The sequence below is a fragment of the Euprymna scolopes genome, chromosome 6 (assembly GCF_053919585.1).
Source record: "Euprymna scolopes isolate OS-2025 chromosome 6, ASM5391958v1, whole genome shotgun sequence".
NCBI lineage: Eukaryota > Metazoa > Mollusca > Cephalopoda > Sepiida > Sepiolidae > Euprymna > Euprymna scolopes.
Window position 1 is genome coordinate 13,850,092 of NC_136487.1, and position 13,045 is coordinate 13,863,136.

Below are 13,045 nucleotides of genomic sequence, written 5' to 3' on the forward strand. Positions count from 1 at the left end.
AGCAATGAAAACTGGGTTATTCACTGAAAATGAATTGGAAATAATTTGGAGGAAACTATGATAAAAACATGAAAGCAGCCAGTCTTGACAAAATTCCAGCTGAAGTATGGAAAACTGGCAAATGTAATGACCGTATGCTATATTATTGTAACGAAGTATACGCTATATTATTGTAACGAAGTATACAAGGTCAATGCGAGTAAGTCATGGACTGAAAATTGCATGCTACCCTTCCCAAATAAATGAGATTTCAGTCAGATAAATAATTATAGAAGCATCTCACTTACACCAATAGCTGCTAAAATGTACAACGGGGTGCTTCTCAATACAACTTGGAATAGAAGAGATGATCAAAAGAAATCAAAATGGGTTCAGAAAAATCTTAGTAAAAAAAAAAAAAAAACTTAAAAGTAAGTTAGATGGAATTTAAACTAGAATGCTCCGGGCAGCGTTTAACTGACAAACACACCCAACAGTCTGTAAAGTCAGTAATAAGAGAAAATAATGCTGTGTTTGATCTAGTAATGAAGTCGATTTAGGATTACGATTAGTATGAAGTCTGATTTGAAGCTTTTTCAACTGTTTCAAGAATTATTTGTAACGTGCACAGATGTGTTTGTGCGTTATTCGGTTGGAGTATTTGATAAAAACATATCTGATACATTTATAAGTGCATATTTTGTGCAATTTTGCAAATCAGAGGAATTGCAGGATATTTTGAGATGGTTTCAAAGTGAGAGTTCCAAATATGACAAATAAAAAAAATGGTAAAAATAAGAAGCAACATTCATAATGCCAAACAAAATAATCACGTTTACACAACGACTCCCGGTAGATCCTCGAATGTAAGCAACATCGGGTCTGGTCAGTACCAAATGAGTAACCATTTGCGAATACAAGGCGCCCTATGTAAGAAGACGTCGACATCTTGCAAAAAAATACAAAACGTCATCATCTACCATAGCCGGCATACGCATGTGACTGGGAACCGCCTACGAGTTTCATATTCCATTGACACTTTCTACTTCGGGGGAAACCAGTTCAACCCGCCAAGCATTTTCCCACGAGCCTTTATTTTGACATTTATAAATCTACGTTTTCTTTCTGCTGGTCTTCTGCGGCATTTACGTGACAAGGTGTGGTTCATTTGAACAATTCGTGCGGATCAATAAATCTCAGTTTGAAAAGTCGACCAATCGAGCAACGTTTTTAACAAATATCGATTCATTACTTCGCTTTATCATCGACGTTGAAAGTTTTTTCTAAACGAATTCGACAGCAAAAACAACGACAAACAAATAGTGAAGGTGGGTGATTTTTCTCATTTATTTGTTTCCAATTATTATTTCATACTTTTAATAGCTTTATTTAAATGCATTTGTTCACGTTTCATTCTGTTATAAAGTAGTGAAAGATGCATATTCAATTACCGAATTATATATATATATAAATATATATATATATATATATATATATATATATATATACATTTTCTCATTTATTTGTTTCCAATTATTATTTTTTCTACTTTTTGTAGATTTATTTAGATGCATTTGTTCACGTTACAAAATAGTGAAAAAAATTATTTTTATTTCCAATTTTATTTTCTTAAACAAATTTACACTAATTTATTAACAATGTTGCTAATGTCCAATACCGTGACTATGTAAATTTGTCCGGAAATCTAATATATATATATATATATATATATATATATATATATATATATATATATATATTTGTGTGTGTGTGTGTGTGTGTGTGTGTGTGTGTATAAACAACCTAAGATATGGGAAATTTCAAATCAAGGTGAATAAATAACCGCCAATCTAAAACAAAATCGCCTTACATCTTCATACTAATGACAACTTAAACACGGAAAATAGAATTCCCCCTTACCACACCTCCAAAAAACACTACTACTCACATTCACGAAGTATACACACCAATTCTCCCAGAATGTAGATCGCACTCAAATATCTTATAAAAATAAAACAATGTAATTTCGACAACCGTTTACATATCAATTTCATTTTGGCCTCAAGTGTTGTCTGTGTATTGGGACTCCACTGAAATCAAGTATGCACATATATAACAAATAATATTTGTATAATAACCAGACTATATATATATATATATATATATATATATATATATATATATATATATATATATATATATATATATATATATATATATATATATACTAGCGTTGCCCGGGTGTTTGGAGATGTATGTTGAGCAAAAAAAAAAAAAAAAAACGGTAAATTTTGTTGATTTTGACCACGATTATGATCCCTTGACATTAATGGCGCAAATCAAGTTATTAAGTTAGATCCATGTCCAAGGAATTGATATCTAATTGGAGGAGGAGTCAAATCGTAGAACTTTTATTTGTTAACAGCAAAATTTCTGGCCAAAACCGATCACAAAAATTTTTTCAAACCTTAGTACACTGTATATCAAATTTTGAGTCTGTAGATTTAAATTGATAGAGTTATTGCGTAGGGAAATGTACACAGACACACACGCAGACACACACAAAGCCATGTTCATTTTATAGATATACTAGCATTTCAACCCCGTATTCCCCGGGTGTTTGGATGTGTATGTGTTACATAAGGGCTGTCCCCTTTTCATGTAAGTATAAAAATAGAGAAATTAGTTAAAATGAAAATGAAATAGCAATAGACGAAATTCGAACCTCGTAATTTAGGTTTAGAAACAGATTACGTGTGAGAATTAAAAAGAAGGAATGTAAAACAAACGATTGTTTAGAATAGAGATAAAATATTTCAAGAAAAGAATGTGCACTGTCAAGTTTGTTATGAAATTTTAATTGAAAGAATGCAGCTATAAGATAATGTTTTTAACATATTGGAAAAATAGGTTACTGAGTATAGGTTAAAATTCCTTTTGTAGAAAAAGGAAAAGTTTTGGACACGCATGTCCAGAACACGTGAAAGAAGGCACATGTTTTAACATGTGTATGACGTCACGGAAAATAGAAAGTTCTAGGGATAGAGAAAAAAACTTTAGAGTAGAAAAAGACAGTCAATTAGAGACAGTCGGTGAGAAACTCAGAGAGAGTCTGGAGTTTGGAATTCGAACGTCTAGGAAGCGAGACGTCACTTTGAAACTAAAATGCGAAGCTTTGAATTCTTGATGAGAAAACCACGGCCGGTCGTGTGAAGAATAAACTCATCTGTGTTTTTGTAAAACGCCGTCTTGTGTTTATGATTCTTACAAAAAGGTAAAGTGAAAATTGTATTATATATTTGTGTTATAAAATGTCATTGCATACACGTCTCGACATCTCATGTCTACACAATGTCTGAACAGTGAACACTATCTCATCATTCTAAGAGCTTTCTTCTTCTACACGTCTAAGGAATGAACATTTAAAATATAGGAATCGTAATAACATTAACAATCTCTCATAACATGAACAATCTCTCTAAGTCTCTTACAACAACATCTCTTTATCTCTAAGACTCTCTTTTAATGAAACCCCTATATGTAACATATGTTGAGCAAAACAAAAAAACAAAAAAAAAGTGGTAGTAGAAAGGCAGTCTCGAACCCGTACCGCGAAGGAGGAAAAGAGCGGGAAAAATCTGACATCTTTGCTGTTACGACCACCGCCAAACCGGAAATGACTTATTTTTACATTAAGGCTAGGCAATCGAAAGGAGAGGATGACTTTCAAAAATATCAGCGAAAAAAGCGGCTCCTCCCTGTAGAAAGGTGCCCAGTTGAAAGTGAAGATATTAATGTTTTTAGCCAAATTTTCGATAGTTGTCGTCTGAAAGGTCGAACTTCAAACCGATACTGATCTTGGTAAAATCCGTTGCCTCTGTCGAAAGTTTTAGGCAGACATGCAAACATACATACATACATACATACATTTATATATTGGTAACTAAAAATCTTCGACCCAAACCGATTTAAAAGCTTGCCATATCTCTGGATACTCTTTATGTCAAATTTCAAATGTTTCGACCAGAAATTGTCTGAGTAATTTGTTAGAGACCGCTGAGGTCAAAATTTTTTTCACTTTGACCCCTATTATGAACCCTTAACATTTATTGTTTTTGCCTCAAATCAAGTTATTAAGTTAGATCCATGTCCAAAGGAACCTATATCTAACATTTCAAGTGTTTAGACCCAAAATTGTCGGAGGAGTTTGGTAGAGTTCTCAAAGGTCAAATCTTTGAACTTTTATCTCTTACCAACCAAAATTCTGGCCGAAAACCTATCACAAAGATTTTTCCAAATCTCAGTACCCTGTATATCAAATTTCGAGTCTCTAGACTTAAAATTGAGAGAGTTATTGCGTTGGGAATTGTGCACGCACACACACACACACACACAGAGATACACAGATACGTCCCCTTTTATAGATATGTGATTAAAAGTAAAGAACCTTACCTCAGGCATCGTGCGGCTCGAGTTACGAAAGAAAAAAAAGAGAATATAAAAATGGCCGCCCCCCCCTGGTATTTATGGACTGATGATCACGTGATGTGACGAGAGGGGGGTATGCAAATGAGATGTGGTTGGGTCTCTCTATAAAAGAGCCGTCTTCTTTATTTTGGGCGTCAGTGTGGAAAGTGCAGAGAGAAGAGAACAGTTGGATTTGAGTTTGAGACTTTTGATCTGAGGTTGAGTTCAAATTCAACGTTAAGATAGATAGATAGATAAATAGATAGATTAAATAAACATATATACGTATACATAAATAAATATGACAACAATTTTGTGTTTACTGTAAACTTTTTACGCAAATATTACGCAAATATAAATCATATAGAATATCTGCATGAATATAATTACACGTACTAGTTAACTAAAGAGGATCATCCCATAAGAAAACAGAAAAAACTAATAGAAAATTAATTTAAATGAATGTTTTAAAGAATATGCAAATTAGCTAGTTTTTTTTTGTTTTTGTTTTTTTTGCTACTGACTGCAATTCCAGAACCCATATATATGAAAATTTTATTTTGTTTTTAAATAAATAGAATACAGGGTTTTTAATATGAATATCAATACCCACAAAAGAAAAACGAATTTATTGGAGTATATATACACTTGTGCCCGATATTATTCATACCCCTCCTTGAAAATTGAGTTTATTAGGTGTAACTTTGTAAGAATTTATTGTTTACGTCCATATTGATACATATTCTTAATAAACCTCTTCTGATCATTTTCGTCATTTTAAAATCTCGGGATACTTGTAATAAAAGAAATATACAGCTATTTATAAAATCTGCAATGTTCAAAAATAATCATACCCCCTTATTTTTTCAGTATTAATCGAGTTTCTGACTGTTTGTTTCCTGTTTGATTCTTATTTTGAATGCTTTTATACAACCTTTGATTAATTTCATTTCGTTTTTTGCATTTTTCAGAAATTAAAATGATATCAACTGAAAACCAATAAAAGAATAAAAATTATTAGAATGGGGAAGAAAAAAGAGCTTAGTAATGATCTTAGTACTAAAATTGTGAATTCACATAAGGATGGTTTAGGTTACAAGTCAATTTCCAAGAAATTTGAGGTCCCTACAGCAAAAGTACAGAGCATCATCCAAAAATTCCAGAACCACCACACAACAAAAAACTTGATTGGTAGAGGAAGGAAAAGGAAACTGTCTGCTAGAGCCACCAGGAATATTGTAAGAAGTGTTAATGCAAATCCAACCACCACTACTAAGGACATTTTAGAAAATCTGGAGTCTTCTGGCATAAAAATATCAAGGCAAACATTGCAAAGGACTCTGCATGAAAATGGTCTGAAAGGAAGAAGACCAAGAAGGACTCCATTGCACACCGGAAAACACATTGCAGCACGTCTAAAGTTTGCTAGGACCCATGTGAATTCTCCAGAGTCCGTTTTCTCAAGTATTTTGTGGACTGACGAAACAAAAATTGAATTCTTTGGCCATATGGATTCTTCTTACGTTTGGAGGAAGAAAGGAGAAGCTTACAACCCAAAGAACACCATACCCACGGTGAAACATGGTGGTGGTAGCCTAATGTTTTGGGGCTCCTTTTCGGCTAGTGGTCCAGGTAGTTTGGTCAAGATAGATGGAACCATGAAGAAGGAGCAATATTTGGAGATACTCCAGAAAAACATTAGACAGGATGCGGAGAAGCTCCATTTAGGACCAAACTGGTTCCTTCAACAGGATAATGATCCAAAACATACTGCCAAAATAGTCAAGAAATGGTTTGGGGATAATCAAATTAATGTTTTGGAATGGCCTAGCCAGAGTCCCGACCTGAACCATATCAAAAAACCTCTGGCACATATTGAAAACTGAGGTTAAAAAGCGGAAACCTAGAAATTTGAGGGATTTGGAGAACTACTGCATTGAAGAATGGTAAAAAATCAGTGTTGATGCTTGTAAAAACCTTGTTGATAAATATCCAAAACGGTTACAGGCAGTTATTAAGAATAAACGGCATGCTATTGACTATTAGTAAGAGAGGTATGAATAATTTTGAACTAGTGCCATTATTGTTTTTCTTTGTATAATGTTTCAAACTTGCATAATTTATTTATTTGTTGAGTTTACATTACATGCTTATGCTTGATTTATTGTTTGAAATCCCTTTAATATTGTCTACCTTCTGGTTTGAGCAATATTCTTATAGAAATCTCAAAGATCCGAGGGGTATGAATAATATCGGGCACAAGTGTATATATATATATATATATATATATATATATATATATATATATATATATACTTGTACTTTTTTTTAGAAAAAGAAATCCCATACAGTGCTATATTATTAGGGAAACCCCTTTCTCGAAATAAGAGCAATATATTTTTTTGTATAATATATACAGGAATTTACATCGGTAGTCGGTACCGACGGTTTCAAGCCCGGTAGTTGAGGACTGCTCTTAATGTCCGCCTCAGGCTCTCTTCAGCCGACTCTCATCTCAGGGATGAGAGTCGGCTGTAGAGAGCCTGAGGCGGACATTAAGAACAGTCCTCAACTACCGGGCTTGAAACCGTCGGTACCGACTACCGATGTAAATTCCTGTATATATTATACAAAAAAAAAAAATATATATATATATATAAATGTTTGGAGGTACAAAATTTATATATACATTTAAATAAAAGGGGCGGAAATCTCTCAAAAGCTCTTTCGACTATCATCTCGTCAGGAGAGAATCGATAGTATAAAAAAATTAAATAACAATGTCGAAATAAAGAGCAAAAGGGGGGAACGAGTAAACAAATACTAAAAGTGCCAGAAAGACGATTAAAAGTAAATTTAATTGGTGAAAAGCGTTTAAAATGGCACCGCGAGGGAAGGACAAAAAAAAAAAAAAAAAAAAAAAAGGGTTATCAAATTTCCCCGAAGAGATTCAACGCCTTCACCGTATCCTTCTGCCGGCATAAAGATGGTTTACGAAAGGCAATAGAGACAGACTCCAAAATTCTTAAATGATTTTTGGAGTCCGCTCTATGCAGTACCTCAAACCACTCTATTTTATACTGATTGGCACAACATGGATTATCAACCAAATGTTGGCCAATAGCAGAGTCCAAAGTTGTAGAGCAAGGAAGATTCATAGATCCTGCTCTACCCTGTCTAATTTTAGAAGGAACGTGTTGGTTTATACGAGTCCACAAATGCAAGGAGACTTTTTTTTTTGGTCCTTCCCTCGCGGTGCCATTTTAAACGCTTTTCACCAATTAAATTTACTTTTAATCGTCTTTCTGGCACTTTTAGTATTTGTTTACTCGTTCCCCCCTTTTGCTCTTTATTTCGACATTGTTATTTAATTTTTTTATACTATCGATTCTCTCCTGACGAGATGATAGTCGAAAGAGCTTTTGAGAGATTTCCGCCCCTTTTATTTAAATATATATATATATATATATATATATATATATATATATATATATATATATATATATATATATATATATATATATAGATAAGAAAATACACTTAGACCGATCCATTGGTTGTGTTTTCTGAGCTCTCCCACTTAATATTTCATGCAGAATCTGCACTATTGTTTACGGATTAACATTCTCTCTCTCTCTCTCTCTCTCTCTCTCTCTCTCTCTCTCTCTCTATCTATCTATCTATCTATCTATCTATCTCAGCTTTCATATAAATTCTATCTAGGTTATTAAGCATTGTCCAAATCAACATAAGACTTAATAAGAATAACATGATATTATAATACATATCAGCTGTCTTTAGATTATTGAGTACATTTAGGTTCAGCATCTACACTTCCAATTTACCTACTGCCTTATTGCAAGCACCTGCCATATCTACAGAATTGAGCACTATTTTATCTAGCATATAATATTTACCTTACTGCATTAATAATTTATTGCTCTAGAGTTTGTTTTAGATTATTGACAGAGGGCCATAAATAAGATGCAATATTTTTAAATCATGTAAAAAAGAAAAATATTTAGAAGGAAATAATGAACATATTTATACTTGTTTCATTAAAAAATATTAATTCGTAATGAGAAAAATCAAGATAAGATTTAAAAAAATAAAAAAAGACAAATTTAAAACACAAACATCAAAAACGAAACAAGTTTAAAACACAAACATTTACAGTCGACAAAAGCGAAAGTGCAGTCAGTTAGAACTTAGATCAGATAAACATAAAATAATTTGAGTCCTGGGCATTCGCGTGAGAATTAATATATAAGAGGTTTTTTTTTACACAGTGATCACCACTTATCAAGGCCCAGAAGCCACTCAGGGATAAGGGTTATTGCAAATACATTACGTTAGTATGGAGATTTGATGAAGTGTTTACTTAAGGGGGCGGTTCATTAGGAATTTGTTAACATTGGACTTGAACACATCCAAGTTGTAGTCCGGTAGGAAGCAGGCAGACGGAACAGAGTTCCACAGGCGTGCAGTTCTAAGAAAGAAGCTTTGTTCATGGAATCCGCGTTTTGATTTAGTAAGTAAAATTTCGAACATTATTAACTGAATAATATTGCCAAAATTTAAATTAATACATTCATTACATATTGTTATCATAATCATCTTCGAAGCGACCGTACACAAAAAATGTTCTTGATATTGAAATCCATAGAACAAAAAAAAATAATGTCTTGAATTTATATTTTACTTTACTACAAACACACACACATATATGTGTGTGTGTGTGTGTGTGTGTGTGTGTATGTGTGTGTGTGTGTGTTTAAAAAGCGTTGGTAAAAGCATCTTGAAATGGAAAATAAAGACTAAACAGATAAACTGCTTTAGAATAAGCTTTTAGATATAAAAATAATATTTCTTTTTTGTTATACTTAATTCCGGATTTAAAAATCCCTCCTCAGAGAGAGAGAGTTCTTAAGTTTTGTTGGTCTTTTTTTATTTTTCTCGGAAGCAAAAGTTAGATGTTGTGTTATCGAGGTTGCATTTGCTAGTATTGCTCGTAGAACTCTATTTATGACATATTGTAATCATATTATATCATAATCGCCTTAGAAACGATCGTACGCAAAAAATGTTCTTGATATTGAATTACATAGAACTAAAAAAATAATGTCAATAATTTATATATCTTACTCTAATATATATATATATATATATATGCATATATATATATATATATATATATATATATATATATATATATATATATATATATATATATATATATATATATATATAGCAAAAGTGCCCATCGTTGACTGGGTTCAAAAACAGCCTACAGAAAATAGATTCTGATTTATGAAAGTATGATAGGTTATGAAAAGGAAGGGTTGTAAAGACATAGCTTCGAATTTGGGGGTATCAAAACCAAAGCAAAATATGATTAAAGTAAAAATAAAATAGATAAACCCCATAATTTATTATACCATACCTGTTCACATTGAAACACTTATCAAAATATTCTGTGGATCTATATTAAAAAACCTTGTTAAACTTTGTGACATATTTCCATTCTATGGATGTCAGGCGCAAACGAACACCAAATAATTTTATTATACCATATTTCTTCAAACTGAAACATAATTATCAAAGTATACTATCACAGATAGATATGAAAAGTCTTTATTAAAATTTGTGCCTATTTCTATTCTATGGAGGCCAGGTGCGAACACATACCCCACAATTTTATTATACCATCCCCATTTAAGTTAAACCATACTTATCAAAGTATTCTTATGTACGTCTATATCAAAAACACTTGTAAAGGTTTTTTTTTTAATTTTTTAATTTTTTATTTCCATACTTTGTGGACCAGGTGCGTACGCAGGCCCTACAATTTTAATGAATCATCATTATGCCAGTTCAAACATACCCATTCCTGTGTCTCGATACATCTTCTATCATTATATATGATCAGTTTTCTATAATAGTCAACAATATAGGAGCCTATTCCTGACCAGACACACACACAAACGTTCAGCTTTATATTATATATATTAACAAAGTGTCAGGAGAAGCATTTTGAAATGGAAAATATAGAATAAACAGATAAACTGGATTAGAACACGCTTTAAATGCGAAAATGATATTTACTTTTCTTTTTTATTCTAATTAATTTCGGATTTAAAAATCCCTCGTCAGAAAAAGAGTTAAGTTTTGTTGGCCTTCTTTCCATTTTTTCCCCTCAAAAGTAAAAGTAAAAACAACCCTGATTTTGTGTTATCTTTTGCTCGAAATAGCAAATGATACATAAACATACAAAATTCCTCTCTCATAAGAATAATAAATATATTAAAAAACCAAATTCAATTTTTTCATTGTGTATACGGTCCCGAGCAACGCCGGGTAGCCCCGCTAGTCTATATATATATGATGTTGTGTTATCAAGGTCGCGCTAGCTGGTATTGCACGTAGAACTCTAGTTTTCCTTTATATTTATTAAGATGGAAAAGCGGGCGGACGCTAAATTATAAGTTGACCAAGTGTCGGCAAGTAGAAGCATCTTGAAATGTAAAATATGGAATAAACGGATAAACTGTTTTCAAACACGCTTTTGGATGCAAAAAAAATGAACTAGTAAAAATAAAATAAAATTCTTTTTCGCATCCAAAAGCGTGTTATTATATATATATATATATATATATATATATATATATATATATATATATATAACTATTTCATTTGCTGACATAAAATTAATATACGAAAGTATAAATTTATGCGTAAACTTTAAGTATTTACTTCAAAAGTGCTCAATACGTAGGTAGAGCTAGTTAGTAAGTTATAAAATATATATGGAGATTAAGCTCCACTGAATATTCCGCGTTTCATCCACTCTAGGACTCCAGGCGCATAAGAATGAAGAGTGGATGAAACGTGGAATATTCAGTGTAGCTTAATCGCCATATATATTTTATAACTTACTATATATATATATATATATATATATATATATATATATATATATATATATATATATTACAGAATTATTACGTAATATATATATATTACGTAATAATTATACGTAATATATATATATATATATATATATATATATATATATATATATATATATATATTACAGTAGACCGCAGGTTTTTACATCAGAGTTTCCTTCTCCCAGATGCATGTCTTAACATTCATTACTCCCAGTGCATTATTCCCAGTGAATTTGTATTTTAGTCAGAGAGACCAATTATTTAAAAAGTGTCATTAAAATTAATATTTGTTTTCTCAAAATATAACGATAATTTATATTTTATTAGTTATTTTGTCTTCATATCAACCTTTATTTTGTATTTTGTGCAATAATTTGCTTTAAAAATATTTGAATTCAGTAAATGTGAAAGTGAAAACCTAAAAAACACAACACACGCATTTCGAAAAAAAACTTTAGAATTTTGGTTTAAAATTAATATTTGTTTATCCAATCATAAAACCAAAAAGATATACAGGGATGTTTTTGTCTTATTTTTTTTACAAAAAAGGAGAAATTATTTATAGTAAAATTGGGTAAAGAAATAACTATTTAAAGAAAATAAAATTATCTAACGGGAACAGGAGTAATAATGAAATTTTAAGAAAAATAACATCATTAAAATTAGGCTAGACTACAGGGTGACCCAAAAAAAACAGGACATTCAATTGTTTTTCTGAGCATTTTACAGTCAACGAAGAAATAAAAAGGTCAAACACCCTAGTGTTTTGATGTGATGTTTTGAATATAATAAACTAGTTATGACCAAAGTTTCATTTCATTCGGACAAAAGACTAAGAAACGGGGGCTAATTAGAGTTCGGGTCCGTTTTTGGGGGGTCACCCTGTATAAATATTCCCAGTTTCAGAATCTCGAGCAATATTGACGTATTAATTGGAAAAAAAGAAAAGAGAAGAAAGGAAACGCAGGAACCAAGCAAGATATTCTGTACTTGGAGTTTGTCCCTTGCCGTTGAACATTTACGGAAGAAAAGTGCGAATATTTTTCATTAAATTTTGTCGTTGTTTGTGAGGACAAAAAATAATTGTCAAATAATATGCATCGTCTTAAAAGACAGAAAAAACTCTGTAAGAAATTAAAAAGACAAGTTTTATTTGCTAAGCGTGTAAATATGTTGAATATTGAAGGTGACAGCCCTCGCTTGTTAGTTAGAAACGAAGTAATTAGAATCGAATATTATTATTGAGGTAAAATTCTGAAATCGAACGCAGTTATTAAAGGTTAACATGAATACATTTTTGATAGTTAGATACGATTCCATGAATGCAGTGAATTATCCATTGTAGTAAGAAATACAGGTTTGAAATAACTTATACAACAAGGAATACAGGTAAACAGAAAGTTGTGTCGGTTTAATTTGGGTCCGAGTAGGAATAATGGAACAATGGAATTAAAGAATGTCCACAGAGAAAATCTGGGACTGGTGTTGCCAGGACACGTGTTGGAAGCAGGTACATATGCATGTGTATGGGATTCACTTGTTTGGACCGCGTGCTGACGTCACTAAGAAGTATAGAATTAATATATTAGTCAGACTAGTATGAGTCCGAGTCAGTCCTAGTGAGATTCGGGAGAGAGAAGCAGTTAGTC

General features: G+C 31.8%; 1 protein-coding gene across 2 annotated transcripts in view; it reads left to right on the plus strand.

Annotated features, from left to right (window-relative positions):
• The first annotated feature begins 1,006 nt into the window (after positions 1-1,006).
• Positions 1,007-13,045, plus strand: part of LOC145277523 (uncharacterized) — a 42,104-nt gene continuing 30,065 nt past the window's right edge. Inside the window, exon 1 of one of the 2 annotated variants that reach the window (XM_080128964.1) lies at positions 1,007-1,307. The gene's annotated coding sequence lies outside the window, so the exon portion shown is untranslated. The remainder of the gene's footprint in view (positions 1,308-13,045) is intronic. The other variant, XM_080128963.1, reaches the window with a different exon arrangement.